Source organism: Dipodomys merriami, unplaced genomic scaffold, assembly GCF_024711535.1.
Source record: "Dipodomys merriami isolate MVZ:Mamm:240054 unplaced genomic scaffold, mDipMer1.0.p SCAF_437, whole genome shotgun sequence".
Taxonomy (NCBI): domain Eukaryota; kingdom Metazoa; phylum Chordata; class Mammalia; order Rodentia; family Heteromyidae; genus Dipodomys; species Dipodomys merriami.
Window position 1 is genome coordinate 129,780 of NW_027205999.1, and position 25,659 is coordinate 155,438.

Genomic DNA, 25,659 nt, shown 5'->3' on the forward strand with positions numbered 1-25,659 from the left:
CGTGGATTATATTGTGCGGGGACCAGGGGCGGCTGCAGCGCCGCCGCGGGACAGGGCGAGCGCGGACCCTGCCGACAGCCCAAGCCGCGGCTGCCTCGAAGACTCGGCCCCGCCGCCGTCGCCGCCGCCCCCACCCCCCGGCCCGGCCGAGCCGCGCACCTCAGCCGCAGGTCGCGCGGAGGCGCGGGCGCCGCGGCGGGAGGGCGCGAGGCGCTGAGGCGCCGCCGCGGGGCAGGAGCCGGAGCCGGCGGCGCGCGGGCTCGACCGGCCCAGCCGCGGCGCCCGCCCGGCCATCGAGCGAGCGAGCGGGCGTGGGCTGGCGCGGCAATGTGCCCGGAGGAGCGCGGCGCCACGGGGCTGGGCGAGCTCCGCTCCTGGTGGGAGGTGCCGGCCATCGCGCACTTCTGCTCGCTCTTCTGCACCGCCTGCTGCCTGCCGGACTTCGAGATCGAGGTGAGCGGCGGGGCCGGGCTGGAGGTCAGGACGGCGTCGTGAGGGAGGGGGCCGGGGCCGGGGCCGCCGGCGAGTCCGGGCGGCGCTCCCCGTACCGCCGGTACATCTGGCGGGGCGCCCGCTTGCGGTCAGGGGTCGAGCCTGCTTTTGTCAGGGCCGCCAGGGAGCCGGGCGGGCGGGCGGGCGGGCGGGAGGCGCCGCGAGCCTCCTCGGGGCCGGGCCAGGGCCGCCGGGAGCTCGTCCCTCCCCAGCGAGGCGGCGGCGCCCGGCCGCCAACTCCGGACGGGGGGGGGGGGGGGGCTCCCGGGGCCTCGGGGAAAGTCTGGCGCCACGTCTTCCCGCCGCGCCCGGCCCAGTCGGGCCCCGGGGGGGGGGGTCGGTGGGGAGGGCGCGGGGCTGGAAACTTGCACGGCTTTTGTGTTGTGGTTGTTGTGTTGTCCTGTTGTTGTGTTGTTGATGTTGTTGTGTTGATGTTCCCTCCTCCCCCCCCCTGCGCCCGGCCCGGCGTGGGAAGCCGCGCTCCCGGGGCCGGGGAGGCGAGCTCCGGCAGAGAGAAGCGGGGTTCCAGGCGCCAGCGGCTGGAGCTCCCGCGGAGCGCGGGACAATGCGATGCGGGCTGCCTCTAGCGGAGGGGGAAGGGGGAGGAGGAAGAAGAGGGGGAGGAGGAGGAAGGAGGGGGAGAGGGGAAGGGGGCTGTGGTCCCTAACGACTTTCCCTCTTCTCGGTGGGAGCCCCATCACTAGAATCCGGGCAGCCGAGGCTCGCGAGCCTGAAGTCCGCAGGAGGGATGGATGGTTGGATGGATGGATGGTTGAATGGTTGGTTGGTTTGTTTTCTGACAGTTACTCCCGAATGTTCTGAATTTCCTTAGTGGGTCAGCAGAAAAAAAAACACCCCGACGACGGCCAGCGAATCAGGGCTGCGTCTCTCCGTGGAGGCCGCCGGGCCCAGCACCCCGTACCCCCTCCTTGGGCTCCAAGGGACCTTGGCGAGGACGCTGCGTCAGGAGAGCCTTTGGGGGGAAACGGCCCGGGTCCCCGGGTCCCCCGTGAACCCGTTTTGTGGATGGAAAAGGAGAGGTCGGCTCATTTCAGCCTGAAGACAGCCATGCTCCCAGCAGCCTGGGAATGATTTGTCCTGGGTCCTACACGTGTGTGGCTTCTGAGTTTTAGTGGGCTCACTTCCTAAAGAGAAACGCAGATTGTTTGAAGAGGTCAAGTATATTTAAAGGAGAAATGAGAAGTGATTGTAGCTTACACAGTGACTGGTGCAGACACCCGAAGTGACTGTCTTCTAATTCTAGTCTTCCTTGGGAATAACTTTTTTCTTTTCACTTAAAATATATACAATTTGAAAAACACCTCAGATACCTATTTAGATTCCAACATGTACGCCCTGTAAGTATTCTTCACACATCTTTTTCTTTGGAGACGTTAGGTAACCTACTTAACGCTCTGGTACTTGTATCTCTATCGTAGATCATGTGTATTTATTTTGATATGCCCCCCTTTGTGTGTGTGCGTGTACGTGTGTGCACGTGTGCGTGTGCATGCACACCCCTGAGCTGCTGCTTTTTTTTTTGGGCCCAAGGCTTGTATTCTACCCCTAAGCCACAGCTCCATTTCTGACTTTTGGTATTTATTGGAGATAAGAGTCTTCTCACAGACTTTTCTGAGCAGGCTGCTTCAAACCATGATCCTCAGATCTCAGCCACGTGAGGAGCTAGGATGATGGGCCATATGGCTATGTTTTAAGTAAAAAAAAATTTTCGAAAGTTGAGAAATGTTGAATTAGTTGTCTACCAAACTTGACTCAACTGTGAAGAACTGAGGACACTAATCAGTTTTGATTCAGTATAATTGATTTTCATTTTTCTTAGGTAATTAAAAAATATCAAATAGTTTATTGGCCTGACTGTTTAAGAAAAAAATCTGGCTGGGAATGTGGTTTAGTAGTAGAGTGGTTGCCTAGAATACATGAAGTCCTGTGTTCAATTCTTCAGCACCACATAAAACAGAAAAAGCCGGAAGTGGTGCTTTGGCTCAAATGGTAGAGTGCTAAGTCTTGAGCAAAAAGAAGCTCAGGGACAGTGCTCAGGCCCTGAGTTCAAGCCCAGAACTGGCAAAGAAAAAAAGAAAAGATTCCTAGGTTAGGTCCTAGGCCCTACAGTGGTAATGTACAGCAACTTGAAAAGATAGAAATGGTGGGCTGGGAAGGTAGCTCAGTGATAGAGCACTTGCCTTGCATGCCTGAGGCCCTGGGTTCGATTCCTCAGCACCACATAAGCAAAAAGAAAAAAGCCAAAGTGGTGCTGTGGCTCAAGTGATAGAGTGCTAGCCTTGAGCTGAAGAGCTGAGGGACAGCAGCCAGGCCCAGAGTTCAGGCCCCACGACCAGACCCCCCCCCCCCCCAAAAAAAAAAAAGAAATGGTGAATAATACCAGGTAGAAGTTGGATATCATTTCTTCTCTAATGGGGGCTTGAACTCACAGCCTCTCAATTTCCTTGCTCACTGCTGGAGCTCCAACATTTGAGCTCTGCCTCCAGGCTGGCTTTAAAATTTTTTTGGTGTCATTCTTGTGGTTTGAATTCAGGGCCTGGGTGCTGTCCCTGAACTTTTGTGCTCAAGGCTAGCACTCTGCCACTTGAGTCAAGGCCCACCTTCAGGCTTTTTGGTGGTTAATTGGAGGTAAGAGTCCTACAGACTTTTTCATGCCCTGATTAGCTTTTAACCAGAATCCTCAGATCTCAGCCTCCAGAGTAGCTAACATGCCAGCCTGGCATGGTTATAGGAGAACAGAGTCTACCACTGGAGCCACAGCGCCACTTCTGGCTTTTCCTGTGTATGTGGAACCGAGGAGTTGAACCCAGGGCTTCATGCATGGTAGGCAAGCGCTCTACCACTGAGCCAACTTCCCAGCCTGTGTTTTGTTTTGTTTTATTTTATTTTAAAGGAAGCCAGTTTTCACCTGTGGGACAGATCTCTTCCTCTCTTTTTAACTCTTGATCACCACCTGGCTGAACATTTGGATTTGTAGAATCCTCAAGGATTCTATTTTTTTTTTTTTTTTGGGTCCGGTCGTGGGGCCTGAACTCTGGGCCTAGGTGCTGTCCCTCAGCTCTTCAGCTCAAGGCTAGCGCTCTACCACTTGAGCCACAGTGCCACTTCCGGCCTTTTTCTTTTTGTTTATGTGGTGCTGAGGAATAGAACCCAGGGCCTCAGGCATGCAAGGCAAGCGCTCTACCACTGAGCCACCTTCCCAGCCCTGAAGGGCTGATGTTTTTATATTGGCATGCTAAAAATATTTTTACTTCAGCCTTGAATATAGAGGATTTCTTCAGGAAAGGCAACATACTTTTTTTTTTTCCTGGTGCTGGGAGCTGGGAGATTAGACACATGGTCTCATGCTAGCAAGGCTTCTACCATTAAACTCCTTAGCCTCTTATCATTTGGAGATTTTTTTTTTTTTTTGGTTGATCATGGGGCTTTGAACTGTGGGCCTGGGTGCTGCCCCTGAGTTAAAGGCTAGCGCTCTACCACATTGAGCCACAGCACCACTTACTGTTTTCTGGTGGTTAATTGGAGATAAGAGTCTCAGAGACTTTTCTGCTCAGGTTGGCTTTGAACTGTGATCCTCAGATCTCAGCCTCCTAAATAGCTAAGATTACAGGCGTGAGCCACCAGCACCTGGCTTGGAGATATATCTAAGGACTTCAATGTTTCTGTGCCCTAAATAAAGTGTTTGTAATCATCAGTCCAGAAATCTGTGAGTGTACGGTTAATGATCCTTTACATTGTTTAATTGTGGTTTAAAAAATAATAACATAAAATTGCCAGGTGGTAGTGGCTCACGCCTGTAATCCTAGCTACTCAAGAGGCCAAGATCTGAGGATAGTGATTCAAAGCCAGCTGGGGTAGAAAGTCCGTGCAACTCTTATCTCCAATAAACTATTTTAGAAAAGGGGGGCAGAGGCTAGAAGTAGAGCTTCGACTCAAGTAATAAAGAGTCCTGACCTCAAGCAAAAGAAGGTTAGGGATAATTGCCTGGGCCTTGAGTTCAAGTCCCAGTATGGGCACACATACAATTGCATAAAATTATATAAAGCTTGAATATTATAGCAAAAAAAGTAAAAATTTGAAATAACCCACTATCAGCCATGAGATTAAGAACTTGTAACATTGTAGCTTATTGCATATTTATAAGTTTCTAAATATATTCACAATGTATTTGTGTCATATAGTAGGGATTTTTTCAGAGGAGACTGAAGTATTCGGGTGATTAAGACAGTGGATTAGTGACACTGAATTAAATCGTTGGCATCATTAAGTACCTACTATGTGCTTTATATAGAAGTAGATAATATTAGTTAGGCTCATAACTGTCCTGTCAGAAGATTGGCAGTTAATAAGTAGTTCAGAGCAGGGTGCTGGTGGTTCATGTCTGTAATCCTAGCTACTCTGGAGGCTGAGATTTGTGGATGTCGATTCAAAGACAGTCCTGGCATGATAGTCCCTGAGACTCTTACCTTCAGTGTACCACCAGAAAACTGGAACTGTGGAACAAGTGGTAGAGCGCTGGCTAGAGCTAAAGAGCTGAGGGACAGCGCCCATGCCCAGAATTCAAGCCCCAAGACCGACCAGAAAAAGAAAAAAGTAGCTCAGAGCCACAATTGTTTGTTTATTTTTTGTTCATGGGGCTTGGGTGCTATCCCTGAGCTTTTGTGCTCAAAGCTAGTGCTCTACCACTTTGAGCCACAGCTCTACTTCTGATTTTGGGGGGGGTTAATTGGTGATAAGAGTTGCATAGACTTTTCTGCTTAGGCTGGCTTCAAACTGTGATCCTCAAATCTCATTCTTCTGAGGAGCTAGGATTATAGGCGTGAGCCACCTAGCTTGTTGCCCAGCTTGTATTCTATTTAATCTAGCATTATGTAATTGCTTAATATTTTAGTGGTTAGGTTGGCTAAGTTTTGTTGACTCCAAAGAGAAAAGTTAATTGGTCTCTTCTTCAGAGATTTAGCACTTTCCCCTAACCAAGTAGTCTTCTCAGAAACTAGTGCCTTACTTGATAAGGGAGATTTTTCAGTGGTCTGATCCGAGGGAACTGGAAATGTTCATGTAGAATCATTTATGTAGTTCTTATGGTAGCAAGATAATGAAAATTAATTGATTGCTTTCTTGTATCTTTTAATGAGCTTCTTGCCTTTGAGAACCTAATCTTTAGCTTTGCTGTGTCTCTTTCTAGTTCTTTCTTCATTTTTGGTTAGTACTGTGGCTTGAAGTCTGGGCCTTGAATCTTACTAGGCTTTTTTGTTCATGGCTGGCTTTCTATCTGTGGAGCTGGTGAATTGGAGATAAAAGTCTCTTGAACTTTTCTGCTGGTGTGTCTGGTTAGCTTGTAACCTTGATTCTCAGCCGGCAGCTTCTTAAGTAACTAAGGGTTATATTTGTGAGTCACTGGTTGGTGTTGGGCTCTGATTGTGGTTTTATGTGGTTTAAAGTCCCTTACCTAACCCGCATGATCACCTGGGTATAATATGCTGAGTCTTGAATGTTATACTTGGTGTTTCCTTGGATTAACTCCTTACTGGGAGCACAAGCCATGAATTTACACATTAAAATAAGTACTGAATGTGGCTAAGTGGTAGAGTGCTTGCCTAGTGTGCATGAAGTTCTAGGTTCCACTCCTCAGTTCCACATACACAGAAAAAGCCAGAAGTGGTGTTGTGGCTCAAGTGGTAGAGAGCAAAAGCTGCTCAGGGACAGTGCCCAGGCTCTTGAGTTCAAGCCCCAACCTGGCTCCTCCCTTTCCCCCCCCCCCCAAAAGACTAAAGGTTAGGAGGAACTTAAAAATACAATCAACAGTTCCTAAACATGGTGCCAAAGGATGGGTGGTCGATTTTTGAGTTCGTATACTTATACACAATCTGCTGGCAGTGTGTTTGTGGTTTAACATTTTAATCAATTCTGAAGGAGGTTCTTCAATCAAAGGTTTAAGAGGCCTCAACTACAGGAAATAATAAGTTAGCCCTGATTAGGGTATTCATTTCATGATGACTAGATGTAGTGGACTGAGTGAGGAAACATGTATTTTTTTTTTTCCTGGCAGGACTAGGGATCAAGAAAGAAGGTCTCTAGTGTACTAGACAGGCAGGTGTTGTACTGTTGAACTACACTCCCAGGAAACTATTTTAATTGAAACATACTGGCCTTTGTTTTTGTATTGGTGCTGGGTACTGTCTTTGAGCTTTTCTTGCTCAAGGCTGGTGCTGTAACACCTGAGCCTCACAGACTTTCCTGCCTGGGCTGACTTTGAACTATGATCCTCAGATCTCAGCCTGCTTTGTAGCTAGGATTGCAGGCATGAGCTACCAGAGCCCAGGTGTCCTGTCCTGTCTTGTCTGTGTCTTTCTCCTTCTTTCCTCTTTCCCCTCCCTCTCTCTTCCCTCCCTCCCTCCTTCCCTTCCTTCCTCTCTCCCCCTCTCCTCCCTTTCTTTCCTTTGTTCTTTTGTGTATGCTGGTACTGGAGCTTTTGAGCACTGTCCCTTAGTCTTTGGCCACAGCTGGCACGCCACCACTTGAGCACAGCTCTACTTCATGGTTTTTGGTAGTTAATTGGAGATGGGTCTCACAGACTTCCCTGTCCTGGCTTGCTTTGAACCATTATTCTCAGGCCTTAGCCTCATGGGTAGCTAGGATTATAGGCATGAGCCACCAGTACCTGGCCAGAAGATCTTTTTTAAGCCTTCTACTGAAACTGAGTACAGGGGCAAGATCATGTTTCTTCTTTTCTTCTCTCTCTTGCGTGGGCTCTCTCTCTCTCTGTCTCTCTGTCTCTCTGTCTCTCTGTCTCTGTCTCTCTCTCTCTCTCTCATTCTCTCTCATTCTCTCTCATTCTCTTCCTCCCTCCCCTCCCCTCATCTCTCCCTCCCCTCATCTCCCTGACCCCTCCCCTCTCTCCTGTCCCCCTATCCCTGAGCTCATTTGCTCAAGGCTAGCTATCTTCCACAAGGTGCTAGTGGCTCACACCTGTAATACTCAGGAGGTTAAGATCTGAGGATCAAAGTTTGAAACTAGCCCAGGCAGGAAAGTCTGGGAGACTCTTACCTCCAGTGAACCACCAGAAAACCAGAATGGTAGAGCTCTAGCCTTAGGCAAAAAAGTTCAAGACAGTGTGGGAGTCCCAGAGTTAAGAAGCTTCACAATTGATTTTTTAAAAAAAGGACTCCTGGACTCTCCTGCCTGAGGCTAGCTTTGAACTGCCATCCTCAGTTCTTAGATTTCTGAATAACTAGGATGATAAGCATGAGCCACCAGCATCCAGCTGAGTTCCTATTTCTTTGGTTGTTGTGGTGGTGGTTAGTCTTGGGGCTTGAACTCAGGACCTGGGGCACTGTCTCTGAGCTCTTCAGCTCAAGGTGAGCATTTTTTACCACTTGAGCCACAGCACCACTTCAGGTTTTCTGGTGGTTCCTTGGAGATCAGAGTTTCATGGAGGGGCTGGGAATGTGGCTTAGTGGTACAGTGCTCGCCCAGCATGCATGAAGCCCTGGTTCACCTCCTCAGTACCACACACAGAAAAGCTGGAAGTGGTTCTGTGGCTTAAGTGGTAGAGCGCTAGCCTTGTGCCAAAGAAGTTCAGGGACAGTGTTCAGACCCTGAGTTCAAGTCCCAGGACTGGCAAAAATAAAAGTCTCATGGACTTCCCTGCCTGGGCTGGCTTTGAACTGTGATCTTCAGACCTCTGACTCCTGAGTAGCTAGGATTATAGCGGGGAGAGTCGATGTTTCTTTCAGCAAATATTTATAAAGCATCCTTTGTGTGTTAGGCAGGCCGAGTAGGTGCTGGTGTGAAACTTGTAAACACAACACAAAAATAACTGCCTTCTTTTTCGTGGAGTGAGCCAGATAATAAGCAAATCAGTAAATCCTGGATGAAGTCTGTCAACGGGTTGTAAGAAATAAAGCCCAGCCGGGCACACAGAGCGAGGCCCATCCCTTAGTCACTGTAGTTTAATTTATGGTGCTGCTCCTCACTAAAAGGTGTATCTGGCCCCAAATAGCATTGCTGAGGAAAGAATCACAAAGATCCTGAGCCTGTTCCTTTTTTTTTTTTTTTTTTTTTTGCCAGTCCTAGGCCTTGATCTCAGGGCCTGGGCTCTGTCCCTGAGCCGCTCTCTGCTACTTGAGACACAGAGCCATTTTTGGCCTTTTCTGTGTATGTGGTACTGAGAAATCAAACCCAGGGCTTCATGCATGCTAGGCAGGCACTCTACCACTGAGCCACCTCCTCGGCCTAGACCATTGCTCTTTTAACAGTAAGAACTACTGAGAAAGACACTGAGCCCATGTTTTCGACAGATGTGGACTAGTGTTTGCTAGAGGCTAATATGAAGACGGAACAACAAAAAAGCAATGAACAGCACCCAGTGAAAAATGAAAATATATGAGGGTGGGTGACACCGCTCTCTGGAGAGGTCTCAGTTTCATACATGAGGTTGCAGCATGGAGGATAGGCAAGCCACAAACTAGACCTGGGTTTTATTTGTGGTTCTATGTACGAGGATCTCAAATACAACAGAACAAAGAAGAGTGAAAGAAGGGCAAAAGATAGTTTTAAGACATTTATCCTCCAGAATTCCTCACAATTTTAGGTCTAATTGAGGAAAAGGTTAATCTTTAAGCCTCAGAAGCTATTTTAAAAGTAATTTGGACATTGAACAGAAAGAAGAAATCCCTAGTTCAGATGCGCCGAGGATGGATTTGTAGGTTTCATTTGGTAGATCGTTACTTGGTGGTACAGATCCTGACCAGGGTTTGCCACCATGCTTGTTATGCATGCTCAAAAACACTCCTAAAATCACGGGATTTTGGGTCTGTGAAATACCTAGAGTTCATCTAACATAAAATTCTTGCACGGATGAGCCATCTGAAACCCAGACTCAATGGCAGAGAGATGACCTGCAGTCCAGTTGTGGTTCCTTTTCAGAGTGAGCTCAGGGACAGGGCATGTGGCAGAATGGTGCATGTGCTATGGGAGCCCTGAAAGAAAGGGTGTCACACAGCTAGATGGAAACCCAGTTGCCTGGCGGCGCCCTCCCACCCTCGCGTCTCTGCGCTGCACATGCGTGTTTCTTGTGCTTGGCCAGTCCTCATTCTGGACCCTTAGCACACCAGGAATCTAGCCCTGAGCCTCACCTGGTCACAGGGCAGATGGTTGCTTGTACTGAGCCGCCCAGTTGTATTTTAGGCTGTCCTGATAGTGTTCCACAAAATTAAGCAAGACAGAATTTACATCCCTGTAATTTACATCCCCAGATGCCAACATGAGATGTCCTCGGGGGTGGGGGACTGGTGCACACCGAGGAGTGTCCCTGGCTCTACACCACAAAACAGTGATCCCCTCCCTCCCATTCAAACTCTTCAGTATTCACATTTAGAGAAATTGAAGGAAGTTGCGAGGCTTCCAGATTTGCATGCTGTCAGCGGTTGTACAGGTCAGTAAACCTGGGAAACAGATGTTAGGTTTTATTCTTTCCTTGGGGAATCATTAAAGAAGCATGTTTTGGAGCAGTAGGGAGGGAGATGTGAAGCTGCCTGGCTCTTTCTATAAAGGCCTCTGCTGCAGGCTGGCTGCTTTGTGCTGTTGTAGCCTTGCGGCCATTGCCTGCCAGCACTCTTGTCAGCCCTGGAGCAGGTGCCCTGGTGGACTCGGGAGGGGGCTCAGCTCAGCTGCAACCAGGTCAAAAGTTCAGGACTTGAGTTGGAGAGAGAGAGAGAGAGGGAGAGAGAGAGAGTGTGCGCGCGCGCGCATGCACGCACACATGTGATGGTGGTGATAATATGTGTTCCGGACACATAACACATTCATTTTCCCATCAGTTTCAAAATGACAGAACTCTAATAATCATTCATGATTTCTTGAATGTCAATGGGTTTCCAGGCAAAGATACCAAGGTGGTATCTACCATGGGTAGATGGTTTCTAGAGAGGATGGCATTGTGGTGGTGACCTAGGCAGCCTAGTGTACTTGTGCGAAGAGTTTGAGCTTCTTGAGGGAACATATTACAGAACATCAAGGCAGTGTTTTCCTCTTACCCGTTGCTCTTGTCTTTTCTGGAAGCACCTATCACCTAGTCTTGTCTGGGCTATTTCATTTGGTCCTTACAGATGAAGGCCAAAGCCTTGGTGCTGAGTATTGAATCCAGGGTCTTGTAACTGCCAGGCAAGCATTCGCCCTCTGAGCCACAATGATGTTCTCTCTCTCTCAGCTGGGGTTAAGTCCTGAACCCCCTGCCTTTGTTTTCTCTTCACTCCATTTTTGTGTTCTTCTCCTGATGTCCTGGGACTTGCTCTGGGGTTGGTGGAGGAGGGGTAGAGTTCTGGCCTGCATTAAGGTGCTAAAATCCTAGAATTTGTGTGAAATCAGTTACTTTCACAGCCAAAAGCAGTGTTTTCTTCACAGAGCAAGTGACCCCTTACAGTAATGCTCTTGTGTGCTGTGTGGTATTTATGTATGCTGACTTGAAATTAGTATACAAAACTAGATGGAGGATAGTATTTATTTTCTCGTTTAAAGTTCCTGATACCATGCGACCTTTATGAGGTTTACATGGTGTCATTTTCTTGTATATCTTACACTGCAGTGGACAGCTTGTAACCTTGACAGGCAGCCCGCATTCCTTAGGCAGGTTTTCTGGAGTAATTGTGTGACTTGGCAGTAGGTAACCTGAACCTAACATGATAGCAGACTGCGCCTGGTCTTTCATGCCCCTCCGTCCATCCATAACATCCCCCCATCCCCCAAAAAAAGTGAAAATAGGGGAGTGATGGGGCCATGATGATCCTTTCTTCATATTTTAATGTTAAACTTTAAAGTCACCTCCAGATAATTCCCTCAGAGTAACTCACTTATAATTGAGAAACTTTTAAAGCTGGCTTGTTTGCTGTGTTTTCCCCCTTCTGACCAGTCCTTTTTAATGACTACTTTTTCCCTGAGTGTTAGTTCTATTAGGCACAATAAATAGCACACCAGGGATGGTGGATTTGCTTGACAAAGTCCGTTAAATTAACAGATCTACTTTAAATCCTTTCTTCCATTTTTATTGTGTGTTCTCTTTTCCCGAAAGATTGTTTGTAAATAATCCTATATATGGATAAGAATTTTTTTATTTCCTGGAGTCGTTTGGTACACCTTTATGGAGGGAAAGGTGTTCAAAGAAGATTTCTCAGGTTGCCATAATGAGAAGTTTCCCACTCCTAGACTGATATTGATTTAAGTGAATATCTTACACATGTACTGATTTTTATCTATTGTTTCTGACCTTTCTTCTTAATCCCCGTGTGTTACAAATGGCACACAGACCAGCTTGCATCATGCTGGGATCAGTTGGGAAAAGGATTTACTTGACAGCCTCCTGACTGGAGTTTTCACATTAGTGATGGATAGATCCCATCTTTATTCCTGTACTTCCATTTCTGTAATATGCAACTTTTTTGGTCAGTTCTGGGGCTTGACTTGAGGGCCTGGGCACTGTCCCTGAGCTTTTTTTTTTTTTTTTTTTTTTGCTCAAGGCTAACTCTCTACCACTTGAGCCATAGCACCACTTCCAGCTTTTTCTGTGTATGTGGTACTGAGGAATCAAACCCCAGGCTTCATGCATGGTATGCAAGCACTCTAACCACTGACCCACATTCCCAGCCAATATGCAGCTTTTTATTTTTATTTTTTATTTTTTATTTTTTTATAGTTTGGGAATATAGTTTAATCATTACCACTAACACTAGACCTCTGAATACATTTAAATTTAGTTTGTTTTTCTTGGTACTATTTTTTTTTTAATTTTTTTTATTATAAAGATACTATACAGAGGGTTACAGTTACATGAGTGAGGTAATGAGTACACTTCCACTTCTTCTTGAACATTGTTACCCCCTCCATTGTTTTCCCCCTACCATCCCCTCCCTCCCTCCCTTCCCCAAGGTTCTTTTTTTTTTTTTTTTTGATTGTGATTAAGTGATTACTTAATTTCCGGAAATTCACAGTATTGTGGAATAATGATGCTCATTTAAAGTCACAAGTTCATTCTAACTTTCCTGGAGCAAATTGTCTATCACAGTCTGTAATATATAACGGTGCTCATATGTTATATACCATATATGTGATCAGCAGCATGGGGATATTTAGTAGTGGTTCAACCAGATGAGTGGGAGTTCTTTGTTTCTTAAGACCTGTTAGTTTTGTCATATCACCTAACATTTTGGATTCATCATCCACTTATCAGGGAGACCATGTACTGTTTGTCTCTTCGTTCTTGGCTTACCTCGCTCAACATGATTCCTTCTAGCTCCATCCATTTCCCTGCAAATGCCATTATTTTGTCATTTCTAATGGCTGCATAGTATTCCATTGTGTATAGATACCACAATTTTTGGATCCATTCATCTGTGGTGGGGCATCTAGGTTGTTTCCATATCCTAGCTATTGCGAACAGTGCTGCAATAAACATGGAGGTGCACGTGTCCTTGTATATTGGTTCCTGTTGTTCAGGGTAGATGCCTAGAAGTGGTATGACTGGGTCATAAGGGAGGTCAATCTTTAGCTTTCTAAGGACCCTCCAGACTGCTTTCCAAAGTGGTTGTATGAGTGTACATTCCCACCAGCAGTGTAATAGCGTTCCTCGTTCTCCACATCCCCTCCAGCATTTGTCGTTGGCTGATTTGTGGATGTGGGACATTCTGACTGGGGTAAGGTGGTATCTCAGGGTTGTCTTTATTTGCATTTCCTTCACCACCAGGGATGATGAACATTTCCTCATGTGTTTTTTTGCCATTTTTATTTCTTCATTTGAGAAGTCCCTCTTTAGTTCCCTTGCCCATTTAGTAATTGGTTTGTTGGGTTTGGGAGGGATTAGTTTCTTGAGTTGCCTGTATATACAGGATGTTAACCCCTTGTCTGATATATTGCTGGTAAATATTTTTTCCCAATTAGTTGGTTGTCTTTCTAGCTTGGTTGCAATAGCTTTATCTGTGCAGAAGCTTTTTATTTTAAGGTAGTCCCATTTGTCGAGTCTCTCCAATTTGTTGTGACCCTGGGACTCTGTTCAGGAAGTTTCTTCCTGTGCCTATTAGTTCAAGTGTCTCTCCTACTCTGTCCTGCAGTAGTTTCAGAGATTCAGGTTTAATGTTAAGGTCTTTAATCCATTTTGAGTTGATGTTGGTGCATGGTGATAGGCTGGGGTCCACTTTTAGTTTTCTGCATGTGGCTGCCCAGTTTTCCCAGCACCAGCGGTTGAAGAGGCTGTGTTTCTTCCATTGTATGTCTTTGGCTCCTTTGTCGAATATCAGCTGGCTGTAGGCCTGTGGATTTATTTCTGGATCTTCTATTCTGTTCCATTGGTCTTCGGGTCTGTTTTTGTGCGAGTACCATGCTGTCTTTGTTATTATAGCTCTGTAGTAGAGTTTGAAGTTCAGCATGGATAGCCCTCCCATATTGTCTTTATCCCCTAGAATTGTTTTGGCTATTCTAGGTCTTTGGTGTTCCATATGAATTTTTGGACTGTTTTCTGTATTTCAGTGATGTACGTTATTGGGATTTTAATAGGTCTTTCTGGTACATTTTAACTGTTCAGAAACTAAGGAAAGTTAGCAAGGTCCTTTCCTAAACCCTGAGTTCAAGCCCTGATAGCCTGCCTAGCCTTTTCCCCCTTAAATTCTGTGTCTTGTGTGTTTTCCTTTCTTGAAATCTCCTTCAATTCCTATCCTGTACCAGTATCAGGGAGAAGAGGCCAGGGCTGTGTTTGGCTTTGTCATTAACTTGCTGTATGTGCTTATCATCCACCAACTCCTTCTCTTGGTTGAGTTGCCAGCATTCTGTGATGTGATCAGTGAGTGGACACAGGGCTACTGCTTTTTCCTGTAGTATTGTCCCTGACAGCGTCCCTAGGTTCAGGGGTTCTATATTGGCAAAGCCCCAGGCAAAGGGGGTGTGTCCTGCCCAAGTGCACGTCTCCTGTGGAATAGCTGTGACCAGGTCTAAAAGAGCTCTTGACAGTCTGCCTTTTCCTAAAGAAAGCTGTCATATTTCAGTTGAGGCAGGTGCCAAAGAAGTTCTGATTTTCATTTCCTATAGACTTAGATGTGTAGAGAGAAGGTCAAAGTTAACTGCCAGTTTGGCCTGAGCTTTCAAAGAAAAGTACTCACATGTACAAGAAGGTATTGATTGAATAAAGCAGCCTTTGGGGCAGAAAGAGAGGAGAGCAACAGCTGGATGGATGTTCCTTGGAACACACCTGCAGTGTGTGGAGAGCTCAGGGGGCAGGTTTAATGCCTGTTTAATTTCTTTTTCTCTGGAATAGCATAAAGAGGAGGAGGAGGAGGAAGTGGGGAATGGGATTGGTGTTTCAAGGGTTGTCAACTGGCTGTTCGTCCTTTACAGAAAATTTCTCCTTCCTGGGTGCAGCAGAAGAGCTCTTTTGCAATGATAGGCTTTTCTAGGTTCTATAAGGTTCAGCATTCAGCTGCTGCCTTTCAGGAAGATCCTGCCAAATTTCCACACAGCCCTTTTGTGTTCTACTCTCTTTGCAGAGGAAGAGCCCTGGGCTTGGCCTTCCCAGTTAGTTCCTTGTTTGAATGGCAGTTGGCCTTGAAGGAAGAGGCTGACTTTCTTCCAGTCTTCATTCCACACTATCCCTGCGCATGCATGCAGCGCATCAGGCTGCTGTCTGGGAAATCTGCTATCTGAAGCACTCTGCGCTGTTATGAAGGGTTGACCAGTTGGTTCTAAGCTCAGTCTGTCACTCTGGTAATTGTTGAGAACCTTCCCACAATACCTCCTCATTGATCTTCCTCGTAGAAGTAACCACAGAGGCTCTGGAGGGAAGTCTTGACAGGACTTTTGTCCAAAAAAAATTAGGTTCCTTGTGGATTTGAGAGAAGTTTATCTGAGGGCAATGAACCCACTATTTGAACAGTCCTCTTTAACTCTTTGATTCTTCCACTGAAGATTAAAAGAGCACTTAGCTGTCATTTGCTAGAATGTAAGTCACAGAACTGCCACCTAGTTCATCCTGAGTGTGACTCTGGAGCTAGGCAGGACATCTGATTTATAAAGGACACATAATGGTCACATCTGAATTTGTTGTGGCCACACCTTTCTCTACCCATACCCTAGATAAGGCCTACCCCAGGCCCAGATGCCCTCTCTCTGCTCTTTTTTTTTTTTTTTTTTTTTTTGTGGGTCGTGGGGCTTGAACTCTGGGCCTGGGCGTTGTTCCTTAGCTCTTCAGCTCAAGGCGAGCACTCTACTACTTGAGCTACAGCGCCACTTCCGGTTTTCTGGTGGTTTATTGGAGATAGGAGTCTCACGGTCTCTCCTGCCCGGGCTGGCTTTGAACCGCGATCCTCAGATCTCAGCCTCCTGAGTAGCTAGGATTACAGGCGTGAGCCACCAGCGCCCGGCTTCTCTCTGCTCTTTTCTAGCTCTTTCTCAGCTCTTTCCTTCTCTTCTCCTGCCCAGTTCCCTTCTCTTTCCTAGCTCTCTCTTTTCCACCTTAGCCAGATGCTCTCTTTTCTAGCTCTTTTCTCTCTTTCCCAGCTCTCTCTTTCCCAGGCCTTTCCCAGCCACGTGGAGGTCCATCTTGGCCTGGTGCCAGCCGGAACAATGAATAAACCTACCCCTTACCTGAAAAAATAAATAAAGGACACATAATGCTTCTAGGGTTTCTGAATTCATGTGGTCAGACAGCTGGCTTCTCAGAAAGCTGCAAACCAAGTAGGAAAGCCAGCCGTGACGCCATCTTTCTTTTAATTTGTGGCTTGCTCTCATTACTATCCCCCCTGCTTATCTGCCTAACACTTGGTTTAATTCTAGAATCTGTTTCATATTTCAGGCGTGGGAACTGGTTATTAAAAGCCCACATTAGGAAACTTGATGTGGTCCCTTCCCACTTCTGAGCCATAAACTCTGGTGAGAACTGACTTAATTGGATAATAGCTTCAGTGGAATGGAAATTGGTGGGATAATGGAGTACCAATGACTTTAATTTTCAAGGATCAGGAGTTTTCCTCATATCAGAGCTGAACTTTATTTTTATCACATGCAAAAATTAATACTTTCCTCTTCACCCTGCCTCCCTACTTCCTTTCATTCTTCTCAGCAAAATCGCACCCATCAGAAAGTTAAGTGCTTGGAAATGTAGCCTGGAATGATTTCTGTAATTTTCTTCATAGGGGCTGGTAGCCTTAGATTGCTAATCCCTGCCTGCTTAGTGTGGTGAAATCTGATGTCACTTGGGAAGGGCTGTTGATTTAGCCAAGCAAATCTCTGTGTGTTGTTGTTTTTCTTCGTTTGCTTCTACCAAGGAGCCCCACTGATGATAGTCTGGGGAGAGAGGCCTGGTTTCTGGTCTTCTTTCCTGCACTAAACTCCCTCAGTGACCTTAGGAAAGTGGTTTAACTACTCTGGGCTTGGATTACTCCTTTGTGAAGTTAGTTTAAATTCCAAAGGAGGAAAGGTGAAAATGTAATAGAATGGTGTTTCCTCTTCTGTGGTCAAGACAGATATTATAAATCCATCTCTCCCCTCCCATGGCTAAAGCAGACTTTACTAATTAAGTCTACTAAGCCTGGAATCAGCTGGTCTCAAACTAGTTCTCAATACTGCTGCTCAAGTGAAGTTAATGATGGAGTAATTCTGGTGAGGTAAGAAATAGGTATTTTTGACACAGGGGAACAAACTCAGTGGTAGTACTCACTAGACCGCATGTGGCAAATGAACTATACAAGTTTTGGATGGGAAAGGGAAGGAAAAACTGGGAGAAGGTGAGAGATGGAGTGATATTGCTAAAAAGAAACGTACTCTTTTTTCCAACTAAAATAATTATAGCCCCTCTGCACATCACCTTTATACTAACAATAATTATTTTAAATGACATAGGTCTTTGTTAGGACTTTCTTTTTTTTTTTTTTTTTTTTTTTTTTTTTGTTGGTCGTTGGGCTTGAACTCTGGGCCTGGGCGCTGTCCCTCAGCTCTTCAGCTCAAGGCAAGTGCTCTACCACTTGAGCTACAGCGCCACTTCGGGTTTTCTGGTGGTTTATTGGAGATAGGAGTCTCACGGTCTCTCCTGACCGGGCTGGCTTTGAACCGCGATCCTCAGATCTCAGCCTCCTGAGTAGCTAGGATTACAGGCGTGAGCCACCAGCGCCCGGCTGTTAGGACTTTCTATCTCTAAGGTCCTGTGGTTCTGAGTTTAGCAGCACATATTGGAAAGCTTTGGACTTTAAGACTTCGAATGTAATCTTTGAGGAGGCCCTAACTTGAGAGTTTGTTCATATTGTAATACCATCTCTCAGGTTTTGGTCTAAAGTTTTTCAGCCTTTAATCTGTTGGCTCTGGTGAGAGATAACAGATAAGGGATTCAATAATGCAAAAGCAAAGGCTTATTGAAACGGTAACCATGCAGCAATGATTAGGTAACCATTTAATTATTTCTTGTCCACAGTCAGCTGTTATATTGAGATGGCATCAAGAATGTCATCACTGTGTAAAGAAATACCTGGAGGTGAACTTGGCAGCTGGAAATATGTCCTGTACCACCTAATTTTCCCTAATGATATTTGAGTTGTGTGAGCCAGTTGTGTGTGTGTCTTATGTATTTTGCGTATACCTGACCTTTGCATCTTATATTTGGGTCATAGTCAGAAAGAGAAAGACTTAAATGAGACTTTTGCTTCTCCAACAACCACAATGGCATGGGGAATGGAGGTAGCGTATCTAGCCTTTGTAGCATGTACAATTCAATGGGGAAAGGATGTAGCCTGTTGCGGTTCCTGTGGCTAAGAAGTGCATCATGGCCTCAGTAGGTGGAGATGTGTTGACACTGTGTTCTTTGAGTACATAGCACATGGTGTGGCACTTGGAAAACTGGATTTTTGCTGAGTGAGTGTTAAAGTGGGAGGGAGGTGCTTGAGAAGTCACTAGTCCATTATGGAAATAGGCAGCAAAAGGGACATCACATACTCGAGTTCTCACAGGAGGAATGCAGACATGAACACAGTGCTCTCCAAGTCCTCTGTGTTCTGCTGCAAAGACTTTCTTCCCTCCACATACTAGATCCATGTCTACTGTTATTTCCCTCATGAGTCAAATTAGCATGCCTCAGTTTTGGTAGCCAGTACCTAATTACACCATTTGGCTGCTAGAACCTCCCCACCCAACACACAACACACACACACACACACACACACAAACAAACACCCCAGCCAGTACGTAATTACACCATTTGGCTGCTAGAACCTCCCCACCCAACACACACACACACACACACACACACACACACACACACACACAAACACCCCAGCCAGTACGTAATTACACCATTTGGCTGCTAGAACCTCCCCACCCAACACACACACACACACACACACACACACACACACACACACACACACACAGAACCTCCCCACCCAACACACACACACACACACACACACACACACACACACACACACACACACACACACACACACACACACACACACACACACACACACACACACACACACACACACACACACACACACACACACACACACACACACACACCCTGTCCCTGAGCTGTTTCGCTCAAGGCCAGTGGTGTACCATATGAGCCACATCTCTGTTTCCCACTGGGTTCCCTCCCCCCTTTGGTACTTAATTGGGCATCAGAGTTTCATGGTCTTCTTGCATGGGCTGGCCTTAAACCATGCATGATCATGAGATTTTTTTTTTTTTTTGTCGGTCATGGGGCTTGAACTCCGGGCCTGGGCGCTGTCCCTCAGCTCTTCAGCTCAAGGCGAGCGCTCTACCACTTGAGCTACAGCGCCACTTCCGGTTTTCTGGTGGTTTATTGGAGATAGGAGTCTCACGGTTTCTCCTGCCCGGGCTGGCTTTGAACCGCGATCCTCAGATCTCAGCCTCCTGAGTAGCTAGGATTACAGGTGTGAGCCACCAGCGCCCGGCGAGATTTTTTTTTTAATGATCATGAGATCTTAGCCTCCTGAGTAGCTAGTGATACCTGACTATTTTTGCAGATCCATTTTTGTAAATTTTCTTTCCAGTCTTTTACTTAATATTATTTTTGATGGTACTGAGGTTTGAATTCAGTGCCATGCATTTGCTCACTTGCTTGCTTCATCCACGCCTCCAGCTTGCAGTCTCTCTCTCTCTCTCTCTCTCTCTCTCTCTCTCTCTCTCTCTCTCTCTCTCTCTCTCTCGTTTGCTCTCTCGTTTGCTCTCTCACTCGCTCGCTCAATCCTTTTCTCTTTCTCTCTGGTTACTTTTATATGTATTTTATTATTAAAATACTGTATAGGGGGATTACAGTTACATAAAGGCAATGAGTACATTTCCTATCCAGTATTGTTGTTACCTCCTCCTTTGTTTATCCCCTGCCGTCCCTTCCCTCCCCACCTCCCTCAGCTACCCCCCATCTTCCTCTACTCCCCCCAACGGAGTTGTTAAGTGTATTTTACATCTCATTGTTACAATGGGTCAACCTGTATCCTTATTTAAGCATTTTCTTATTTCCCTTACCTTCCCAAATTACAAAAATGTATATACAAAATGCAGGGCACTGGAATCAAATACAGTGAAAACGGCGGGGGGGGGGGGGGGAGAACAAAAAACAGTACATTATAAATATATTAAAAACAATAGCAAGAAAGGACAAACCACTGTGTCCCTATCTTGGGGTTCCTTTCACTTAACATCCTCTTATATGGTCATATGTACATAGCTTTTGACCTTTTCTGCTTGTTCTAGACATTATTGCAAATAAGGGAAACCATAGGACCTATGTATCTTTGGGCCTGGATTACCTCACTTAATGAATTACCTCATTTAATAAATTTTTTCCAAGTCTTCCATTTCCTAACAAATGGGGGCAATGTCATTCTTTCTGATGGAGACATAGAATTCCATTGTGTGTGTACACACACACACACACACACACACACACACACACACACACACACATCACATTTTCTTGATCCACTCATCTACTGAGGGGCATCTGTGTTGGTTCCATATTTTAGCTATGGAAATAATGCTGTGATAAACATAGTTGTGCTGTTTGCTGGTTATTTTCTGAAATGAGGGTTCATGAGTGTTTCTACCCTTGCTAGCCTTAAACTGCAATCCTCCTACTCTCAGTCACCTGAGTTGCTAGAATTATAGGCACTTGGCCTGTAATTTTTAAAAAAATTGGTTATATTGAGGATTAAACTTGGGGCTTTGCCCTTGCTAGGTAGGAACTTAGCACTTACTCCATGCCTCTAGCCTTATTTTGTATTGGTTATTCTTAAGGTAGGATCTCATTTTATGCCTGCGCTGTGAACCTGCTGCTTCCTATGTCACTGGGAAAGATAGATATGTGCCATTGTGATTCTTCCATGGCTGAGATATCAAGCATGCCCACTGCTTCAAATCATTAGTTGAGATGAAGTCTCTCAGATTTCTTGTGTTTGTTTTTTGACTGAGGCTGGCCTCAGACTCTGATCCTTCAGTCTTTACCTCCTCAGTTGCTAGGATTACAGGCCTGAATCACCTTGCCTGGATTACTTTTAAAGTAAGGGAAAGTAAAATAACCTGAAGTTAGAATAACCTGAAGGGATTCAAGAGGAAAGTAGAGAAAGTAAATCACACGTGCCATGTGGCACTGTTGCTGCTATGCATGGAAAGTAGGGCCACTTCACTATCAGGTGCAACTAGTGAATTGAGCCAGGCAGGCTTAAATGAGTAAGAAGACACACAAGGTCTAGTTGGCTTTAGGTATGGTATGATCTGGAAGTTTGTAGTACTGTCAGGGCATGGGCTTCTTCTCTCTAAGTTCTCTTGGTTCTGCCTTTATATTAGACTGAACACTCTGTACTCCCCATGCCCCTCCATACCTTGGTGGTAAAATATAACACTTTTTGACCTTATATCCATACCCAGACCCTAGAGGAGAGAATCTATCTCTGTTGCCTCTATAGAAAAGACATCTTAGCATGATCTGTTTAAATCTTTTATTTTATTTTTATTGTGAAAATACTACAGAGGGGTTACAATTACATGGGCAAGGTAATGAGTACATTTATTACCAAGCTTTCTTGCCTCCTCCTTTGTTTCTCCTTCCCATCCCTTCCCATCTCCCCCCGCTCCGCCATCCCCCCACGCCAAAGTTGTAAAGTTCATTTTTCGACATAACATCTTGTACAAACTTATTGGTCCACTTTGGATCTGATGTGTTTATTATGATAGGATTCATTCACAATCACTAGTCAAGAAGATGGGCTGTGCTGGGTGACTTATCCTACTTAGAGCTAGGGATGGGATTGGGCCACCTCAGTCATATGGAAAGAGCATTTACACAGAGAAGAAGCTGGCTACTCCTGGTTGTGGTGGTGGGAAAGATAGTTGAGAAGAGGCTGACAGATGTCCATGTCAGAGCCCTGCTGACATCGTGGGGACTAAACTTGACCCTCAAAATGCCACCACTTTGCCACTCTAGCCCTGTCTTTGTGGAGCACTGAACCTGTATCCTGTAGATCAGCACTCTCTGGCACCGCTGGGCTGAGGTGCTAATGGCATGGGCCTCAGTTTCTCACTGGGGAGAGCTTGGGTGTTAGGATTGCCAGCCTTGTTGCCTCAAGATGATTAGTTGAAAGCTGTCTTCATTGAGAATTTTCTTGTCAGTTCTGTGGCTGCTTTCCTCTCCCTGCTCTGAGAGCTGCTCCTCTCTCATGTGCATGCAAAGTCAGCTCACTGAAAATCTCTTGAGCTGAAAAAGAGCTTCTGTCTCTCCAACTTCCCCTGCTGTTCCTAGCATGAGGAGGTAGACTGTTCATACTTTGGAAGCTAGAGGAAGCTAAACAATTCCACTTGCTGTGTGTGGGGGGTGTATTTATGCATGTGTAGCTGGTTCTGCATGTGGCTCTCTTTCTCACTCTTTGATCTATCCATGCTTCCTGTTTGCTGCCCTCTGCTGAATAGAGATAGGAGAAGGAAGGGGGAAACAAAAAGCAGCCCCAGTTTTTCTTCTTGTTCTTGGGTTTTTAAGAAGTTGAAGCTGTGAATGCTGAATTTTCCTCAGCTTCCTTAGATGATGGAAGACACAACATAAAATACTACTTGTAAGAATCTTAATGAGGAGGATATATGTAGTAATAACTGGCTGCCATTCATTTAGCCCATTACTTTTGTTTTTTGTTTTTTTTTTTGGTCAGTGGTGGGGCTTGAACTCTGGGCCTGGGCACTGTCTCTCATCTCTTCAGCTCAAGGCTAGTGCTCTACCAGTTGATCCACAGCCCACTTTCTGATTTCTGGTGGTTAATTGGAGGTAAGAGTCTCACAGGCTTTCCTGCCCTGGCTGGATTTGAACCATGATCCTCAGATCTCAGCTTCCTGAGTAGCTAGGATTATAGGCATGAGCCACTGTGCCTGGCTTGTATGGTTGCCGTGTTTGACTGAGTTCAGGAGGCCAGGCATTTAACCTCCCTGGACCCTCTGTTTCCTGGCCTGTAAATAGAGCTTTACCTGTCTCCCATGCCAGCAGAATACAGCTAAAATGGGGCTTGTCAGAGCCAGAAGCCAATGACTCATGCCTGTAATCCTAGTTACTCAGGAGGCTGAGATCTGAGGATATGGTTCAAAATCTGGGAGACTATTATCTCCAATGAACCACCAAAAAGCTAGATGTGGAGCTGTGGCTTAAGTAATAGAGCACTATCCTTGAGCACAAAAACTCTGGGCCAGGGCCCAGGCAAGCCCCTGTGTTCAAGCCCCAGGATTATCATAGGAAAAAAAGAATAGGGCGGGGCTGGTTCATTTTTTGACCCATATCTCTTTCCACCTGGCCTTCCTTGGGGCAGCTGTCACGTGCTGTGGCAAGGGGTGAGTCATCCTTTATCTGCGGTGAGCTGTAGGAAGAGGGTCTTCCAGAGGTGTCGTTCCATGGGTCTGGGTACTCCTGCCTGTTTCTCCCTCCTTCATGTCGTCTCCTCCCTCTGCTCTCTGCTTTCCCCTGGCAGTGGGCAAGGCAGGTGACTGCTTCTGCCACCAAAGCACTGTCAGGGAACAATAGTCCACATTAAGAAGGGCTGCCAGGCACCATGCCAGAGGTATTAAAGGGACATTTGATGACTTTTAATGTGAATCATCAGGTTTTATACTCTTTCTCTCTGTAGCAGATAAAGGGCAGGAAAGTCCAGGTGTGGATTTCTTCCCCCAGCCTTGTGGGGTTCTCCTTGTGGTGTTAATGTGCCTCTTTGACCCCAACCCTGCTTTCAATAATCTCATCTCTCTGTGTCATTCCCAATTGGTGTTGGGCTGTGTGTATGTGTGGTTGTGTGTGGTGGCTATCAGACACCATTTTGGGGTCTGGTCATGGAGCCTGAACTCTGGGCCTGGGCGCTGTCCCTCAGCTCTTCAGCTCAAGGCTAGCACTCTACCACTTAAGCCACAGCACCACTTCCAGCTTTTTTTTCCTGCTTATGTGGTGCTGAGGAATCAAACCCAGGGCCTCATGCATGCAAGGCAAGAGCTCTACCACTGAGCCACCTTCCCAGCCCCTAAGACACCATTTTAGAACCCACAATTGCTGCACTCCTTGTCCTGTCCCTCCTTCTCCCTTCCACCCTCCTCCCTCTCCTCTTTGTGCCAGTCCTGGGACTTGAACTCAGGGTCTTGGCACTGTCCCTGAGCTTCCTTTTGTTCAAGACTAGCACTCTACCACTCGAGCCACAACATCTCTTCTGACTGTTTCTGTTTCTGTTGTACTGAGGAATCAAACCTAGGGCTTCATGTATGCTAGGCAAGCACTCTACCACTAAGCCACATTCCCAGCCCTGTCAAATCTCTCTTAACCTTTTCCCTGTCAGATGGGCAGCCATCTTTGACTTGAATACACCCCAGTGGGGGGATCTCACTCAGTTTAGCTCAGCAGGGCTTAGGTAATCTGCTGTGGCCCATAGTGACTTAGAGGCTCTTCATCATTTCTGTCTCCTTTTGTATCTTTCCTGGCAGGTAGAATTCATCTATGTCTTTTGGAAATGTTTATAGAATGTAATTTGTACAGCATAGTGGCATGGATGTTATGGTGGGTTTGTCATTTTCCTAAGGCCTTCCCAGGAGTGAAGTAATGTTGAAGGAGTCCTCTCAGCAGGACAGCCCCTAGGGTGAGCCTATGGCTAGGGAGAGAGGATTCCCAAGATTTACTCTCTGAACCTTACACTTCTTTTGTCTCTGGCAGCTCTAGTTCCAAATATAACCAGTGTGTTGTATGTGATCATGTAGTCCAGAGCCTAATATATGGTTTTGTAGATAATACAGTCTCCACTATAGCCACTCGCTTCTGCCACTGTAGTATGTATATAGCCACACACAGTACATTCATCACCTGAATATGCTGTATTTCAATAAAGCTTTATTTGCCAACCCTATTCTGATTTCTTCCTGGTAGAAGTTCTGCATTGTGAGGTGGGGGCCATCCTGAACTATTTGACTCTGGATAGACCCTTGACCTGACAGAGCCTCTGTGTCCTTATCTGTATGTTGTGTGACTTGGGAGAGTGAGTTCTAATGTTCCTGCTTTAGCCCTGGGATCTCAGTGAAGCTCTGAGTTCTCTACTGAATCTGGCCCAAACTTTGATTCTGACTCCGCCCATTTCCCTCCTCTTACCCTATCCTAGCTTTCCTGGATCCTTGCTCAACGCTCCTAGCTCTTCTCCCCACTTCTGCTGGAATCTAAGTCCATTTTTAACACCCAGCCAGAGAATGCATTTATGAGTAAAATCAGAGGCTCCTATCTCTTTTCTAGAATTCATTAGTGCCTTGCAGCTACTGCTCAAGTTCAAGCTCCTGCCTTGTCTGGCCCTTTTGTACCCCTCCAGCTTCATTTTGTGTGTGTTGGTTGTGTTCACCATCACACTCCAGCCTGTTGGCTGTCTTACACAGGGGGCTCACTTCCTACCTTAGGTTTTTGCTCAGAGAATGAATGAATGCTCTTCCTAACAACTTTGACTTAGTTCTCTTCACCTTTGAGGTTTCAGCTCTAGTGTCACCTCAGACAGCCATTTTTTTTTTTTTGGTCGTGGGGCTTGAACTCTGGGCCTGGGTGCTGTCCCTCAGCTCTTCAGCTCAAGGCTAGCGCTGTACCACTTGAGCCACAGTGCCACTTCTGGCTTT

At 46.1% G+C, this 25,659-nt stretch overlaps 1 protein-coding gene across 12 annotated transcripts in view; it reads left to right on the plus strand.

Moving 5' to 3' along the window:
- Window positions 1–233: 233 nt before the first annotated feature.
- LOC138807848 (protein FAM114A2-like) overlaps window positions 234–25,659 on the plus strand; it is a 147,705-nt gene continuing 122,279 nt past the window's right edge. For 4 of the 12 annotated variants that reach the window (XR_011366294.1, XR_011366293.1, XM_069993638.1 and 1 more), the window contains exon 1: window positions 250–453. The gene's annotated coding sequence lies outside the window, so the exon portion shown is untranslated. Of the gene's footprint in view, window positions 454–1,324; window positions 1,851–25,659 lie in introns of all 12 variants that reach the window. The other 8 variants (XR_011366292.1, XR_011366290.1, XR_011366291.1 and 5 more) reach the window with 4 other exon arrangements.